Consider the following 16,722-nt stretch of genomic DNA (forward strand, 5'->3'; position numbering starts at 1 on the left):
TTGATAGACATTGGCTGAAGCCGTGATCAAGTAGGCATTTCCTATCAAGAAGTACCAGTGATGGAATGTAGCATTATTATTAGAAAAGAAGGAATAAAAACTGTCATATTCCCCAGGTTTTTTCTGTATAAATATTGTCTCATTAGAAATTGTGCTTTTACAAATTTAGGAGAAAATTCTTATGATTTTATTCTATAGAAAATAGTAGTAGCAGAATAAGTTCTGGGGCAAACTCCAGAATCATAGAGATCAAAAAAGGCTTCATTAATCAAAAATATTCTAGTTATAGATTAAATACTTATAAAATGTATTAATTTAGTCACATTAGCAATTACTTAAGTGCTGTTAAGTGTGCCCATACTATTATGGCACTAGTCTCCAGCATTCCTTTCGTCTTGTAAAACTGAAATTTCATATCCATTAAGCATCTACTCACATCATCCCTCCTCCACTTGAGCCCTTGGTAAGAACCGCTCACTCTTCTGTCACAGTCAATTGCCTGTTTTAGGTACTCGATATATGTGAAATTGTGTGAGACTTGTCTTTTTGTTTACTTTCTTCACTTAGCATAACATCCTTAGAGTTCACCCATGCTTAGTGTATGCCAAAATGCATTCCTTATACTGTATTCGACTGCTTTTGTATGTCACATCTTGCTTCATCCATTTATGGATGCCTAAGTGGCTTCCTTCTTTTGGCTATAGTAAGTAATGCTGCTATGGGGTTACAAATATCTGTTCAATACTCTACTCTCAGATCTTTTGAGTGTACATCCAGAAGTGGAACTACTAGATCATAACATAATTCTATTCTTGAACTGTTGAGTATACGCCATATTGTTTTCCACATTGGCTGTGGGAAAATTTGCCATCTCCCCAGCAAGATGTAAAAGTTCCAGTTTTTCTTCATCCGTTTCTACCCTTTTTAGTTTCCGTTTCTTGGATACTAGCCATCCTAATTGTTGTGAGGAGATCTTTCGTTAATTTCAACTAAGTCCAAACACTGACTTTTTAAATCAGTGCAAAATTTATGATACAGATGTATGAAATTGCTATAATGAAAGCCTTTGTATGCTAACTCAAAAATAAATTTAAATTATTAGAATGTTAGAGTCTTGGCTTTTTCACATGTAGAAAAATCTATAACTCGGGTTTGGTTTTGTTTTTTTGGTTTTGTTTTTTTTTTTGTTTGCTATCTTTGCTCAAGCTATCTACTCTATTTTTAAATTAATTTTTAAGATGTCACAGGTGCAGCTTCCCTGTCCTATACAGAAAGCACAATCTAAGCCAGGCGGTGGTGGCTCACGCCTTTAATCCCAGCACTCGGGAGGCAGAGCCAGGCGGATCTCTGTGAGTTCGAGGCCAGCCTGGTCTTCAGAGCGAGATCCAGGACAGGCATCAAAACTACACAAAGAAACAATGTCTGAGAGAGAGAGAGAGAGAGAGAGAGAGAGAGAGAGAGAGAGAGAGAGAGAGAGAGAGAGAGAGAGAACAATCTAGCAGCAGATGTCCTGGTCCTCTGGCCTCTCTCCTGCCTTTTCTGTGATTTTTTTCCCTGAGCCTTGGGTGTAGGTTTGCACTGTAGACACACCAGTTGGCAATACACATCTCATAGTCAGTTTTCTCTTCATTTTGTCCGTTTCTGTAATAGTCTCTGTCTGCTGCACAAATAAACTACTTTGATGAACGAAATTCATCTGTAGCTACACGGATGAGGATTTAGAATACAGTTAGGGATGATATTGGTTTAGGAAAATGGTAGTAGCTGTTTCTTCTCTAGGGTCTATGAGCTCTCTAGTCGTGAGTGGTTAGCTAGGTTTAAAGCACCAGGTATGTATTCTCTCCCATGGACTGAGCCTTAAGTACAGTGGAGTAGCTGTTGGCTACCCTCAGGATGAAAGTGCCACTGCTGTACCACGGGAGGTACCTTATGGGCTCGTCATTGTTACAGCTCACAAGCTTTACCGCTGGGTAGGACTTCTGACTTCTTCTCTTACTTGGCAGCTTGCACAGCGCTCTCTGATACTATGGGAGCTAGTTGTCAGAGAGGAGGTTTGTTTCTAGGTAAGTTCCTGGTAGATTCTTCCAAATCCTATGTCTGAAGTATGTAGGGTCTTCATCAATAGGGTCTTACCTTCAAGTTCTGGGAAGCAACCAAGGGTAGTGGCAATAGTTACATTGCTTTAAAAAAGACGTGCATACGCCGGGCGGTGGTGGCGCACGCCTTTAATCCCAGCACTCGGGAGGCAGAGACAGGCGGATCTCTGTGAGTTCGAGGCCAGCCTGGGCTACCAAGTGAGTTCCAGGAGAGGCGCAAAGCTACACAGAGAAACCCTGTCTCGAAAAACCAAAAAAAAAAAAAAAAAAAAAAAAAAAAAAAAGTGACTATTCCTTAGCTATTCCTCGGGACTAGAAGTACAAACATCAAAGATGTAAAAACCCACCTTCTGAAGGTGACTTGGGAAGAAGCCTGTGTAAATCTCTGAGGCCTACATGGCATTTAGGATAGCATTGTGCAGGGAACACCATGGTCTGAAATGCACCAAAGGAAATCTGGAAGGGGAGATGTGAGTTGTGGGGGCCTTGTGTCCTTTGCTCCTGGGGGATGGGACATAGTTGGGAGATGACCTGAGTCCTGGATAACCCAGAAACCAGAGCAGGCAGCCTCCTGCCTGCGAGATCGGATAGCACTGAAAGGGCCTGGGGTATGAGCAGAGCTGTTCTCCACCTGTGACCCCCTCCAGACACTATTTCACAGCCAAGAGCATCTTGCTTCTTCCTGTTGAGCTTTTTTAAAAACTATTTTCCCTCTTTCTTCCTCTCACCCTTCTTGTCTTTCCATTTTTCCTTTCACTTCTTTCTCATTTTTGGATCACTTATGTAGGTTTCTCCGGCTCCTCTTATGTGTGTACAGTCTATCCCTTTCTACCCACAGCTAATGGTGCTGAGACTGTGACATGGTGTTCTTTATCATAGCCGCATCTACAAGGAATGACTGACGTGGTTTGGCTAGAGTGATGGCATTGCCTTTCATCATCTGCATTCCTGTGTCACTTTTCTGTGGATCAAGCTGGAGTCTGAGCCTGCATGCCAGACTTTACACTATGAACCACACTTTATAATACAGGAGTCATTCTGTTTCAAGGCAACAAAAGATGGCCTGCCCTGTTGACCACCAGCTGCACAGGAACAACATTTATTAGAACTGTTATTTCCTGGACGGGGTTTGTAGAAAGATTGAGTCAAAATCGCTGTGTCTTGTGAAGGACCTTCCCCGTTTGGGTTTTGTTTCATTTTAATTCAAGGACCCTGTCGGATGCTTTGGATCAATTGATGTCCCAAACTATCCTACTTAGCTTCTCCATTGCCGTGATGAAACACTGACCGGAAGCAACATGGGGAGGGGGAAGGATTTATTTCATCTTACAGGATACAATGCATCATGGGGGAAGACAAGGCAGGGTCTAAGGGAAGGAACTTGAAGGGGAATACTGCTTACTGGCTTGCTTTCAGACTCGTGGTCAGCTTTCTTACGTAGCTTAGGCCCACCTGCCTAGGTCTGGGCCCTCCTATATCACCTAGCAGTCAGGAAAATGTCCCGCAGATATGCCCACAGGCATTTCTTCTTGGGAACTGAGATGAGGCACCACAGAAACCAATGTGACAGTATTAATTAACTCCCTATTGAAGCCCTTTCCCTATTCTGATTCACTGTTTCCTTCCAAACTTTCTCTTTGGCTTAAAAAAAATTGTTCTTCTTCTGTTAAGCAGCATATTTCCTGTTCCTCAATTAAAAGTTACTTTGTATCTACAGAATTTATACACTTTCCATGTCCAGATGTGCCAGGCTGCGAGGTAACTAAATTATGTGCCAATCAACTATCTTTTCTATCATAGCTCTGCTCTCCCTCTCTCATCTCTAGTAAGATCTAAGCTTTAAATACTAACACATGTTCTTAACAAAAATGAACAACTGAGATGCAAGAAAGTCACATCATGATAAAAACTCCCGAATATTAATTGCACAAAGAACAAAAGGTACCTTAGCTCTAACTCTTTTGCATTTAAACGAAGTTGAAGCCTCCATTCTCCTTATATGCATATGTCAAGACGTTCCCACTATACCATAAACGTACAAGATTAATGATACTACAAAGTAAAACTAAATGGATTTAAAAATAGATCTCTCAGTTCCTAATTCCCGGAGGTATAATTTGAGCTTTGAGAAGTGAAGCACAGAAGGTATGGACCAGCACAAAATGTTTCAATTTTTTTGACATGATCTATCTAGTGAATTTTTTACATTATTAGGAGTTTTCAAAGATATAGATTTTATTATAAAATATATATTGTTGCTTTCAGTTCCTAGTATATATAATTTGAAAGTCTAAAAGGAAAACACCTCAATAATTTCTTCAACTCAAGATATCACTTATTGCTATGCACATAAATAAATTAAATGAAAAATGATTTATTTTTCATAACAAAGTTGTTCTAAGCAGTATTTTTCAACATTTCTAGCAATATATATTAGATAAGAAACATATACATTTGGCATAAAATGTCAAACTTTATATGAGTTTCAAAGTAAAAAAATTAAGATTTCCTCTAGAAAATATGATATATATTCTGATGGCACACAATCTGTGCCATCCTAAAGAAAGTATTACTGAAACAAATGAGTTAGGAGGAAAAGGGAGAGAAAAGAGCTTCAGTTTCCTTTCTCCCTGTCTTTCCTATTAAAGCATGTCTTGTATTTCTTAAAAAGATAATCTACATATATAATCATGTATCTCTTGCCAAAATTTGCTTTCCCTTTCAAGATATTCTTGCTGGAAACTGACTCCAACGTTATGTTTTAATAATTGTTTTATGATTACAGATTGTTGTCAAACTGAATTTCTTTTTATTGCATTTTGACTCAGCCTTACTGTTCCTTGGGTTTCATAAATTTTCTGATCACTTCCATGTCAAAAATATGATCTGTTTTGCGCTTTGATCCAGTTGGTATTTTAGGCAGATATAATTATGAATTCAATTTTTTTAATGGTTAGACACCATTTTGATTCTCATTCTTTCACATATGACTGTTCTTTCTGGAAGTTTGCAGGCTCTTACCCTTTTCACTTGTGTTCTGTGTAGTATCTGGGTCATTTCTGTAGTGGGTTGTGTCTGTCGCTTGGTGAGGCAGCACATCATGGCGGGGTGGGAGTGTGTGACTAGCAAAACCACTTACCTCTTAATTGTGGAGTGAACTGGACAAAGACTACAATCCCAGGATTTCATTGAAAGCATTCCTCCAATGACCTAAAGTCCTCTCCCTATGAGTTTCCATCATTCCCAAGAAGTGCCAAGCTGGGGACCAAGCCTTCATGGCATGAGCCTTTGGGAGACACTGAAGATCTAAATAATAGCTCTTGGAAATTATGTCACCATGAAGCAGCTGAGTGGGCCATTCATTTGGGTTGTGTTTAGTTGACAGCAGAGATGGGCTGGAGGAACCATGCAGATTCCCTTCTAATCTTTGTTGTCATGGTGTTCTGTCACACGTGTTCTTCTACACACTGATCATCATTTAATTGAGTTCTCTTGCAGTCTGGCACCCGACATTTCCAGAGAAGGGGAGACAGCAGCAGCATGCCTACTCATGCCTACTCTCAGAACCTATGTTCTGTTAATCAAGGGAAGTTCTAAGATGTAATCTAAGTTGGGTTTTGCTGAAAAGTGTAACAAATTTTCATTGCAAAAATTGGGGGATAGGAGCTACCATCAGCTGTGTTTGGAGGCCATCCACAAAAAGCATGTAGTCCAGAGATATTATTTTTAGTTCTAGAAAATCTCTTTCTTTATTATTTTCTCTATTCCACAATCCAAAAATTCCTGTTAAATGTGTGTTAAAATTACTGAATGGATTGTCTGTGTCTTTTCTTCCAAGTTGATTTACCTTTAATTAGATTTCTTTCACCAACCCCCTCAATCCACTATTGAATTTTGTATGTTTTTGACATTGAAATTCCTGTGAGTTCACTGGTGCTCTTTGGTTGCATGTGTCTTGGCCGTGTGCATTTGTTTTCTTTAAGGCTGAGAATTCCTTTCTGTTGCCTTAGCCATTACTGCTTCTTATCAATTGTTGTTTCATGTCTACATCATATGATGAACAGTGGACACCAAACGAGCATGTTTAGCACATGTAAATGACTTGAATTTCCTCTGTGGCTCCCCAGGCTTGTTAAACCAGGTTGTTAAACCTCCCAGTCATGGAGGGCCTGAGTGTGAACACAATCACTGAGAAGTTCCCTTGAAGAAGATCTCAGAGCAAGCAGGCAAGCTGACCAACTGCTCCTGGTTCTTTATGCTAATGAGGCAGGTTAGCCTACACACACACACACACACACACACACACACACACACACACACACACACGTTTACATACTGGTGCGCACAAAACTGTGAACATACGTGCAGAGAAATTATTTTTTCTACGCTAACCACACATTTTACACTTTTTTTTTTGTTTTGTTTTGTTTTTCGAGACAGGGTTTCTCTGTGTAGCTTTGCGCCTTTCCTGGATCTCGTTTTGTAGACCAGGCTGGCCTTGAACTCACAAAGATCTGCCTGCCTTTGCCTCCCAAGTGCTGGAATTAAAGGCATGCACCACCACCGCCCAGCACATTTTACACTTTTAACTCCACCCTTCACCCTTTGTGCAGATATCAGTGTTCCCAGCTGTTTCGGGTACTCCCAGGACAATTCCATGCTCTTCCCACATCTGCTCTATGCATTTTCAGTATGCTACCCAGGAGAAAGTATAAGAATTTCAAATGTTGTTAGGAGTTTCAATAGCCTTCAAAAAAGATCACATCAAATTATACTGCCACGAAAAAGAAGTGAGTGCCTGTTCTCTGTCACATCTTATCTATACAGTATGCTAGCCAGCTTTCAGGTCATTGTACATTTTGTGAGTTAAAAAATGGAATTGTTAATTTCATTACTCTCTTGAGCAGATAGTGTATTTTAAAGTAAATTGTTAATGGAAAAACACCCCTTCGAGTGTTTTCTGAGGCCTCATACATCTAGGGTTTGTAGCTAGAGTTTTCCTGCCTGGCCCACAGTCAGGACAAATCTCTGACACCCACCAGTCCCACAGCCGCTCAGACCCAACCAAGTAAACACAGAGACTTATATTGCTTACAAACTGTATGGCCGTACCAGGCTTCTTGCTAACTGTTCTTATATCTTAAATTAATCCATTTCTATAAATCTATACTTTGCCATGTGGTTCGTGGCTTACTGGCATCTTCACATGCTGCTAGTCATGGCGGCAGCTGGCAATGTCTCCCTCAGCCTTCTGCTTCCTCTCTCCTTGTCCCACCTATACTTCCTGCCTGGCCACTGGCCAATCAGTGTTTTATTTATTGACCAATCAGAGCAACAGATTTGACATACAGACCATCCCACAGCACTTCCCCTTCTCTTTTTTAAAAGAGGAAGGTTTTAACTTTTACACATCTCCAAAGCCAGCTTGGTATATTTGGGAATTTGGGCGTAGCTTCTCTTACTACTTCCTGCTGGAGGGGGCACTGTATCTTATGGGGGACACAAAGAAAATTTTAGGATTATGGAGTAGTCCGTGAGGGTGTATCGTCTGAGCCAGTTGCCTTAAAACGGTTCTAGATGTTGGATCATCTGGGCCATGGTGTCATCAGAGACCTTTCAGGGGGTCTTGGCTGGTCAAACCTGATGTATCTTAATCTGGAATAAATCCATAGCCTCTGACTTTCTGTGGGAACAAAAGAAGAGCCTCCTTTCCAAAGCAACATATCCTTACATCCAAATTTTGAAGTCAAGGTACCTTTAAAATATACATTTTGGCATAACTCAACAGCTTTTGCAATCTAATGTTTTTTGTCAGTTACAAATATCAAAGAGAACATAATACAGATTCTGTTTGTGATAGCCATCTCTATGTGGCTTATTTTTTATATTATCTTGAGCCTATTGCTTTAAACTGCACCATTCTAAGACTGAAACGGCGTTGTGGCTGCTGACTCCGCCCACCTCAGCTTCCCAACATGGCGGTGATAGTTTACCACCAGCTCTGGGAGCTTTTGTGGGTCTATGCGTCTATCAAAGCAGCATGTAGCCCAGAAAACTCTTTTTTTGTTTTGTACTAGCAAAGGCTAAATCCACCACGCAGCTTAATGTGCCACTTGCAGAGGCCTCATTCCCACCATACTGCAGGTCGAGCATGCACGCCAGGAACCCGCCATAGTAGTTCAAACATGCAGGCTGCCGCTAGCTTGAAAGAGACAACTAGGAGCTGTTTTTAGCTCCATTTTAGAATCTTTTTACTCAGGTTTTAGGTGGAAACTCTTGCCAACACGTTGGGCGCCAGGGGTTCTCTATATTGCATGTATACACATATGACGAACCTGAGAATCCTGGGTTGACTCTGCCATTGTATCTTTACTATTGAAAAGAACTCATGAGAATAGTCTGGTTTTCAGTTTGGCACATAGATTGATAGGGTTTTGTATCTTCCAAAACTGTGGGCGTTGTTTTTTGTTGTTGTCTGTTTGTTTGTTTGTTTGCTATTTAGACATAGTTTTTTATGTGTGTATGCATTATGTTGTGTGTCTCTGTGTGTATTCTGGTGGGTGTATATGCATTCTGGTGCATGAATGTGCAGGTATGTGTGTGCATTCTGCTGTGTGTGTGTGTGTGTGTGTGTGTGTGTGTGTGTGTGTGTGTGTATCTAAATCGCCTTGGGAATTATTTCCTACAGTTTTATTACTACCTCCAGTTTCTTCCTCAGGCATTCAGTCATGGAACTGTTTATTGGCTCCCTATTCTCTGTGTCTGTCATTTTATATCTTGTCCACTTCTCCTTCATTAATACTTGGAATAACTCATATCTTTCCAATGCAGTTTAAAACTCACTAAAACACTACCATATTTTTGTTATTTTTAAATATATTTTGTAAGTAGGACATTTGAACTTTCCCCCCTCTGAGCACACGTATAATATACTTTCAAAAGGTTGTCATTGTCTGTAGCCCAATACAATTTTGGATCAAATAGGCAGACTTTATCAAATCCCTTGTCTGTGAAAATCTCAGCACATTGCTTGTATAAACATATCTATGTTAGGAATTAAAAGTGGTGTGAGTGACATGTATTTAACATTATACATTGCCTCAATTATGACCTTACTTTCAGAAAGGTTGAATAATTAAACATTAGATAGCCACAGAACTCTTGCAAACAATCATTCTCTACTTCGAACTGCCAGTATCAACATTTATAAATAAATGGGTTTCATGAATCACTTGTATAGGTAAGTGTGGGTGAATTGGCTGGAGCAATTGTATAGAAACCACACCCAGTGGAACCTTCATGTATTGTTAGTAAGAACAACATAGAAGGTGGTTTGAAATGTCTTGGTTACTCATCAGAAGCATCTGGTGATGCACAGATGAACGCACACATTCTAAACTTTGCAGGTGCAGAGCTCATTTAATACATGGTGGCTACTGAAATGCTTCAAATGCCTGGGATCATCCTGCTAGCCACCAAAATATGCAACGCATATTGTATTTGATGCTGCTGCTGTATCTCCAGCAATTCTTTTAGAGTCATTTGCATATTACTCAAAGTTCCAGTTTCAAGGTGTTGTTGTTTATTCATTCAACACATATTCATGGGGTCCAAATTCAAATCCAATATTCTTTTAAACACAGGCAGTGAATAACCTGAGACGCTCAGGAAGGTTATAATTGTGAGATGTTAGACTTTCTGCTGCTTTGACAGAATACTTGCCTTAAACAATCAAAGGGGAGAAAGATGTACTTTAGCTCCTGGTTTTAGGAGCTTGAATCAGTCCCAGCACAGAAGTCCTGGTGAGGAAGCAGACACCATGGTGAACAGGAAGCAGAGAGAGAAGAGACTAGCTCTCAGTCAAACCTTCAATGACTTACTTCCTCCTGTGTGGTCCTACTTTCCTTAGCCTCCACCACCGCCCCTAATAGTGCTATAAGCTCAAAAGACCAACTCTTCAACACACATCAACCTCTGAGACATAGTTCGCATTTTAACCACAGCATATAAACAAGTAAACCAGAAAAGGAGCAAGCAGTTAGAAAATCTGTATAGGAAAGTTGGGGATGCTGAGGCTCCTTGGAACTTTTTCTCACTCAGTATTGGAAGAGACACTATTTTTTACTTCTTTCTGCCTTAATTTTTCCATTCTATTCTACTATGGAAATCTGTGCCAAGAGAAGAGTCATAAATAACTTATCTCCACCTAAAATTCCAGGACACAGAAGCAAGACTTGGATCTTTTCCTTTTCCTAGATTCTCCCAAAATACTTAGCTTCCCTCCCTCCCTCTCTCCCTCCTTCCTCCCTTTCTCCCCCTCCCTCCTTTCCTTCCTTCCTGCTTCCTTACTCTCCTTATTTTAATAAAATATACATAACCATTTTAAGCGTTTAAAGTACAGTTCGATAGTGTTCACTTGATTGGACAATCGGCACCATCATCCACCCAAATGTTCTCATCCTCCCCAATAAAACTCTACCTGCTACACAACACCTGGGGTCCTCCTTCCCAGGAGGTAGTACGATTCACTTTCAGTGAAGTTGAATATTCTTGTACCTTATATAAGTGGAGTTCTGTAGTGTCTGTTCCCTTATGGCCGACTTGTTCCCCTCAGCACAGTGTACTTAAGATGCCATGGTATTGTAGCAACTGCCGGGATTTTCTTCCTTTTCAAGGCTGAGTAATCTATATGCATATTCCGCATTTTATCTGTTCCTCTCTCAGCTGAGTGTCTGCTTCAGCTCTTTCTATATCTTGGCTGCTGTGAATGACTTGGTAATTACCTGGCTCGTATGTATTTGATCCAGGCACTGTTTTCAACTCCTTTGAGTATAGACCCAGAGTAAATTTGCTAGATCATGTGGTAAATTTTATTTTTGACTTTTTTTTTTTTTTTAGAAACTGCCATGTTTTCCCCTCAACAGTGACTGCTACATGTACCTTTCTAGTGACAATGCACTAGGTTTTCAACTTCCTTACATCACCAATACTTACTTTCTGTATTTAATTAAAAAAATCTGTATTTTTTTTTTGTAATGGTTATCTCATGTGGCTCAAATAAAAAAATGACCATGTAGGCTCAAGTATCTAAACACTTGGTCCCTAGTTGATGGCACTGTCTAGGGAAGTTAAGGAAAGTTTAAGAGATGCAGGCTCGCTGGAGGAAGTACGTCACTGGGGGCAGGCTTTGAGGGTCACTGGGGTGGGTTTTGAGGGTCGACAGTCCTGCTCCATTTCTCTCTGCTTCCCGGGTACAGTGAGATCTGATCTCTCGGCTTCCTGCTTTGCTGCCAGGCCCTCCCTGCTATTATGGACATCTACACCTATGGACCTGCAATCTAGAATAACCCCGACCTTAAGTTATCTTTGGTCATAGTATTTTATCACAGCACAAGAAAGGAAGAGACTTGCTAACCAATGGGCTGGGTCATGTCATAGTTTTAATTTGATTTACCTAGTACGTAGTAACGCTTGGCATCTTTTCACGAGATTATTGGCCTTTTGTCCCTTGTTATTGGTGAGCTGTGTGGTGCTTTATAGTAGACACTGATTCCTTACCAAATAATGTAGTTTACACTTTCTCTCCTTCCCTAGTTTGTCTTGACAGTTTCTGTTAATTTGCAGTCAACTTGATCATCGGAGTTGTGAGCAATGCATTACATTCTCTGATTATGATTGATTATTTACTATTTATCTTTATAGTTTTACTATATTTTATGCAGTATACTTAAAATTTTGTTTGCTGTGTATTTTTCCAGTGAACTATTCCTTTTTTTTTTTAATCCGTGGGAAATATAACTAAAAATGTGCTTTTCTTATAAATCTATCTTATCTGATATTGGCTGGTGCTATCAATTGTATAGTTGCTTTTAAAATACAAAATTTTATACTGAAAAACTGTTTTGGTGTGTGTGTGTGTGTGTGTGTGTGTGTGTGTGTGTGTGTGTGTGTGTGTGTAACTACCCAGTGTCTTCCTCTAGGACGTCCCACCTTTTTTTTTTTTTTGGTTTTTCGAGACAGGGTTTCTCTGTGTAGCTTTGCGCCTTTCCTGGAACTCACTCTGTAGACCAGGCTGGCCTCGAACTCACAGAGATCCGCCTGGCTCTGCCTCCCGAGTGCTAGGATTAAAGGCGTGCACCACCACCGCCCGGCCCCACCTTATTTTTTGAGATACAGTTTTTCATTAAACCTAGAGCCTACTGATTCACTGGACTAGCTGGCCAGGGAGCCCCAAAGATTTCTTACCTCTGTCTACCTCCAGGGGTGGGATAAGAGGCACACTCCTCCACCTCCATCTCCCTTTATAAACTTAGATGCTGGGAATGGGAACTCAAGTCTTTATGCTTGAACAACAAGCATTTACTCACTCAGCCATCTCCCCAGCCTGATAAAAACCTGATTTTTTTGAGAGAGCAATCCCAGGCTGACCTTATACTTTCTATCTTCCTGCCTCAGTATCCAGAGAGCTGGGGTTACTGGCACATGCCACTACACTTGGCTCCAAAAGTTTTCAACTGATTTACTTTATTTTTATGGCTATATTGTATGTGTGAGCATATGTTTGTGCACCATATGCATGTAGGAGCCTGCAGAGGTCAGAATAGGGCATCAGATCCCTTGAAACTAGAGTTGTAGGCAGTGGTAAGCCACCCTGCGTGTACTGGGACTTGAACCCTGGTCTTTGGCAACAGTATCAAGTGTTCTCAACTGCTGAGCCACTTCTTTGTCCTGGGTGTCAGTTTATTTTTTTCTCAGTACTTTGATAAGCCTTTTTACTGTTTTCTTACAATTGGCATGCCCTACCAATATCATTTTGTATATGGTTTATTTTCTTCCTAAAAACAAGATTTTCTCTTTAGCTTTGCGATTTCATGATGATGGTTTTTTATAGTGGTTTTTTTTTTTTAGATTTATTTATTTCATTCACTATGTATGAGGTTCTTTTGCTTTGCTTTGCTTGTATGTATGTGTACCATGTACCTTCCTGGTGCCTGAGGAGGTCAGAAGCAGAGGCCAGAGGCCAGAGGGCAGAAGAGGGCGTCAGAGCCCTTGGAATTGGAGTTACAGATGGTTTTGAACCAACATGTGGGTACTAGGAATTGAACCTAGGTCCTCAGCAAGAGAAACAAGTGCTCCGAAACACTGAGCCATCTCTCCAGCCCCTACGCGTGTTTCTACAGTCCTTCTGCTTGCCTTTTAAATGTAAGAAATTGAATTTCATTTTCCGTCAGTTGTGTTTGATTGTTTTAGTGGTTACTTTCACTGCTTTACTTTCCCTGTTCCCTCCCTTTTCCTGAATTTTCGTCTGGTAGATTGAGGGCTTCTGCGTATGTACTTACGTCTCTCAGGTAATGCTCACCTCCCCAGCACTAGCCATATAAGCTGAACTGTGAGCCATTCTTGGGGTTGACCCAGCTCAGTAAGTTATGCTTTAGCTGTGACTATCCTCTTATTCAAATATTATCTTTAATACTCTCATTAAAATGTGTGTTAGCATTATCAATGACACATCAGATTTGTAGGAATTTCCAGATTTTTTTCCTTTCTTAAATCCTGTGTACATTAATTTTACTTATTTTAAAGTCTGCTCCTTAACTTATGACCAAGGATAAGCCCTCCAGTGAAAGGAGTCTCAGGACTCTCTAATATGGTTTTTATTGCTTTTCCTCAAATATTTAGGTAACTCTGGGCTGTTTGGTTTATCTTTTTGTTTGAAAATGCCTTTTTACTGATCTGTGAATATTGGCTATGCTTGTTTTACAAATCCACTGACGACCGTAAACAAGAGTCAGGACAAGGGACCTGAAGGTGGCCCAGGTTTTATCTCTTTATCCAGCCATTTTGTGTTTTCTCTTGGGGATGATCAGCTGCCACGTCTTGGGCAGAAATGGTCTGACAACATCACTCCTTTGGCATCCTTGGTTTTGCCTGTGTCTTAGTAGCTTTTCTCATTGCTGTAATAAGAAACATCCAACAACAACAACAACAAAATCAGCTTCAGGGAGAAAAGGGCCATTTTGATGCAGAGATCAGTGTGAAGTTCTAGCAGCAGGAGCTGTGAAGCAGCTGGTCAGATTGCATCTGCATCCGTCCGGTTGGTTTATGGTACTCACTGAGCTTCTCCCTTCTTCCGACGTCCAGGGCCTATGCCCATCTCCATCAACCCAATCAAGACAGTCCCTCCCAGGAATGACCAGCAGCTAAGCCAATCCAGATAATTCCTCACTGATGTACCCGGATGCTCATCTCTAAGTGATTCTAGACCTGTCAAGTTGAAAACCAACGTGAACCTGTGATCATCCACTGCGGCTTCTAGCTTCAGCACAAGCAGATGGCAAAAGAGAGTGTGATGGTGTCATTGTCCCCCATGCAGTTCTCTGGTCAGCTTCCCAAGTGTCCTGTGTGTTTCCCCCTCCTTTCCAGCAGCTCTAGCTTAGGAGTAGCACTCAAAACGGGCCAGTGTCACAGCCCTCACATGCCTTCTTCCAACGCATGTTTTCAGATGGTGCCCTTCCTTCAGTTTCATTTTTGATAAAGATCTGATTCCATCTGCTTGGTATATTTCAAGCATAACTCGAAATTTCCAACCTGATTTCCAATAGATAACACATTTTATTATGAATAGTTGTTTAAAACATTTTGTTATCCCAAGGCATTTGGAGGCAGTGAATCAGTCAGTGTTTGGTCTCCAAAACAGAAGTCTTTCTAGAAATTTCAAGAAAGAAAGAACAGGAAACTGGCTGTTCAAAGGGCCATTGGGAAGGCTCAGCACCTAGTTGGCCTTTACTGATAATTGTGATTAAATGATTAAGTGTAAATGGACAGACAAAATGAAAGGGAAGGGGGCCTTCGTGCTGAACCCGACATAAAAAGATTCCAGATGAAGTAATAAGTGATACCAGGAAGAAGTACTAGTCTCTAAAAAGTAAACCAGAGGGGGAAACAGTTAAGGGTAGTGTTTCTGTAACTGATGAAAACAGAATAGGAGAATCTGCACAAGCATCACAGCTCATTCATTTACCAGTTCATTTTATGCTTCATTAGGATATCAGGATATCAGAATGGACAACCAAAACAGTGGATCAGGAGACTGAGCAGGAACAAGGACAGAACTTGATGATGAATTGAAAAATAAATTGTATGTGACAAATATTTGAAAAAATACATTGAGGTCAGTATATGTGAACTTGTTATTACTCCAGAATCTGAGAGTTGTGGTAGGGTTGGGAAGGTACCACTGCTTTATTTTAGAAAATAACTCTAAAAACATAAAGATTATATTAATCCAATTTAGAAAGGCTATTGAGAAGTAGGATAAACATTTCATTTTTAAATCCCCAGACAAGACATTGATTAATCACCATCAACACTTTGACAAGAAAAACTTCAGGGTGGATTCATCTGGCAGACTTCTCTTGACAGACACTGAGCCTAGAATGCATGAAAGAATTATTATTAATAGTTCATTGTCCGCATGAAGTGCCATAAAAAGGATTTATGGTCTGGCAACCTGCTCTCTCCAGATGCCCCAGATGAAAAGCTGTGGGGGCATTTGATGGCTTCAAGGATCTATAGTGACGTGGGGCAGATGCTCTGGAGAAGCTTGTCTGTGCTACATGACCCACTAAGGAAGCAAACTTCATCCGGACAGGAGGGACGAGGACTAAAGTCTCCTAAGCTCCTCTCCCTAGGATCCTAGAGGTGTGAAACACAGGGGAATGTGGCACCCTTGGAGAGGACAGATGTTCATTCTTTGGAACACAGAGTATGGAGAACGCACTTTCTTGACTATCTTAAAAGCACAGGAAAGGATGATCTGAAAGACAGTCTACTGATGGTTAGAGCCTAGGAGCAGAGCTACGCTTCTGTTAATAGTGTAGATAACAGAATAGATGTGACAGCCAGGCTCATGCTTATAGATCTCTGTGCTAGACACCGCAAGAGGCAAATGGCACAGCAAGCTAGACTTCAAGACAGCTCAGCTTTATAGTTAATGGGGTGAATAAGAAGCCAGTACAGGAGATAGACGGCTGAGTAGGCAGGAGTACTGGTTGCTTCTCTTGAAGACTGGGGTTCAATTCCCTGCACCCACATGGCAGTTCTCAACCATCTGTAACTCCAGCCCCAAGGGATCCACTGCCCTTTGCTGGACTCTGTGGGTACTGCACACATGGGATACACAGATTTACATGCAACTGAAGCATCCATGAGCATAAAATGAAAACTTTTTAAAAATTTAAAAGAAGTCCAGAACGTGACTGGATGGAATAAGGTCAACGATGGGTACATTTAGCTTCAAAAATTAATAAAGCTGAACACTAGTCAGAAACTATCAATTAATAATAATAACAATAAAAATAGCAACTAATGACATCTATAACATTCACCCAATGCCAGTCAGCTTCTAAATCATTTTCTGCATTAACTCTGTGTTGTAAAGAAAAAGTATATATATGATAAAATCTCAGCCCACGTGGGTGAAAAGCCCAAGATACCATTTAGAGACATATTATGCTTTTATTTTCATGGCATTCGGTTGAATAACTAGAAGTTGGCAACATGTCTCTGTATGTCTACAGAAGGAGCCAATAGAGTAATATCTAATAGAGTAATATGCATGAAGCCC

At 40.6% G+C, this 16,722-nt stretch overlaps 1 long non-coding RNA gene across 2 annotated transcripts in view; it reads left to right on the forward strand.

The window, feature by feature from the left end:
- LOC128102476 (uncharacterized) overlaps nucleotides 1-14,779 on the forward strand; it is a 198,390-nt gene extending 183,611 nt beyond the window's left edge. For both annotated transcript variants that reach the window (XR_008215425.1, XR_008215427.1), the window contains one exon: nucleotides 14,238-14,779. This is a non-coding gene — a long non-coding RNA (uncharacterized LOC128102476). The remainder of the gene's footprint in view (nucleotides 1-14,237) is intronic.
- Nucleotides 14,780-16,722: the final 1,943 nt, after the last annotated feature.

The sequence above is a fragment of the Peromyscus californicus genome, unplaced genomic scaffold (genome assembly GCF_007827085.1).
Source record: "Peromyscus californicus insignis strain IS unplaced genomic scaffold, ASM782708v3 Scaffold_7__1_contigs__length_154581171, whole genome shotgun sequence".
In the NCBI taxonomy this organism is placed as follows: domain Eukaryota; kingdom Metazoa; phylum Chordata; class Mammalia; order Rodentia; family Cricetidae; genus Peromyscus; species Peromyscus californicus.